The sequence below is a fragment of the Oncorhynchus keta genome, unplaced genomic scaffold (genome assembly GCF_023373465.1).
Source record: "Oncorhynchus keta strain PuntledgeMale-10-30-2019 unplaced genomic scaffold, Oket_V2 Un_contig_29016_pilon_pilon, whole genome shotgun sequence".
In the NCBI taxonomy this organism is placed as follows: Eukaryota; Metazoa; Chordata; class Actinopteri; order Salmoniformes; family Salmonidae; genus Oncorhynchus; species Oncorhynchus keta.
In genome coordinates this window covers 29420-31033 of record NW_026286342.1, presented here as the reverse complement: position 1 = coordinate 31033, position 1614 = coordinate 29420, and the positions used below count along the sequence as shown (strand labels likewise).

At 54.4% G+C, this 1614-nt stretch overlaps 1 long non-coding RNA gene across 1 annotated transcript; it reads right to left on the bottom strand.

Annotated features, from left to right (window-relative positions):
- Positions 1 to 6: 6 nt before the first annotated feature.
- LOC127923254 (uncharacterized) lies at positions 7 to 608 on the bottom strand. Its single transcript, XR_008113800.1, has 3 exons — positions 351 to 608; positions 188 to 310; positions 7 to 125 (listed from the first exon to the last, which is right to left on the bottom strand). It is a non-coding gene; the product is annotated as an uncharacterized LOC127923254 (long non-coding RNA).
- Between the last annotated feature and the right edge of the window lie 1006 nt (positions 609 to 1614).

The following is a 1614-nucleotide window of genomic DNA, read 5'->3' as shown; positions in this document are numbered from 1 at the left end:
CTGCTCCGTGCTGCACACCCTGCCTCGACATGGCTCAACTGACCTCAGCCCCAACACACCCTGCCTCGACATGGCTCAACTGACCTCAGCCCCAACACACCCTGCCTCGACATGGCTCAACTGACCTCAGCCCCAACACACCCTGCCTCAACTGACCTCAGCCCCAACACACCCTGGCTCAACTGACCTCAGCCCCAACACACCCTGCCTCGACATGGCTCAACTGACCTCAGCCCCAACACACCCTGCCTCGACATGGCTCAACTGACCTCAGCCCCAACACACCCTGCCTCGACATGGCTCAACTGACCTCAGCCCCAACCACCCTGCCTCGAAATGGCTCAACTGACCTCAGCCCCAACACACCCTGCCTCGACATGGCTCAACTGACCTCAGCCCCAACACACCCTGCCTCGACATGGCTCAACTGCCCCTCAGCCCCTTATGGCACATTGTTCCTTCTGGGCTCAGCGCTCTGGCAACACATGACTGACTGCCTGGCAGGCTGCCTCAGGGTCGGAGAGAGGAAGTCTAGAGACAGAACTGGATGAAGGGAGAGGAGAGAGGAGAGGGGGAGTCTAGAGACAGAACTGGATGAAGAGAGAGGAGAGGGGGAGTCTAGAGACAGAACTGAGAGGAGAGGAGAGAGTCTAGAGACAGAACTGGATGAAGGGAGAGGAGAGAGGAGAGGGGGGGAGTCTAGAGACAGAACTGGATGAAGGGAGAGGAGAGAGGAGAGGGGGAGTCTAGAGACAGAACTGGATGAAGGGAGAGGAGAGAGAGAGAGTCTAGAGACAGAACTGGAGAAGGGAGTCTAGAGACAGAACTGGATGAAGGGAGAGGAGAGAGGAGAGGGGGGAGTCTAGAGACAGAACTGGATGAAGGGAGAGGAGAGAGGAGGAGAGGAGAGAACTGGAAGGAGGAGAGAGGAGAGGGGGGTCTAGAGACAGAACTGGATGAAGGGAGAGGAGAGAGGAGAGGGGGAGTCTAGAGACAGAACTGGATGAAGGGAGAGGAGAGAGGAGAGGGGGAGTCTAGAGACAGAACTGGATGAAGGGAGAGGAGAGAGGAGAGGGGGAGTCTAGAGACAGAACTGAATGGAGGGAGAGGAGAGAGGAGAGGGGGAGTCTAGAGACAGAACTGGATGAAGGGAGAGGAGAGAGGAGAGGGGGAGTCTAGAGACAGAACTGGATGAAGGGAGAGGAGAGAGGAGAGAGGGGGAGTCTAGAGACAGAACTGAATGGAGGGAGAGGAGAGAGGAGAGGGGGAGTCTAGAGACAGAACTGGATGAAGGGAGAGGAGAGAGGAGAGGGGGAGTCTAGAGACAGAACTGGATGAAGGGAGAGGAGAGGGACAGGCTACATCCCAAATGGCACCCTATATAGGGAATAGGGTGCCATTTGGGATGCTAACACAGAATGTAATGCATAATCTGAAGTCCTATACTAGGCCCAAATCTGTCATTCATATAATTTATAATCTGAAGTCCTAGACTAGGCCCAAATCTGTCGCTCATATCATTTATAATCTGAAGTCCTAGACTAGGCCCAAATCTGTCGCTCATATCATTTATAATCTGAAGTCCTATACTAGGCCCAAATCTGTCGCTCATAT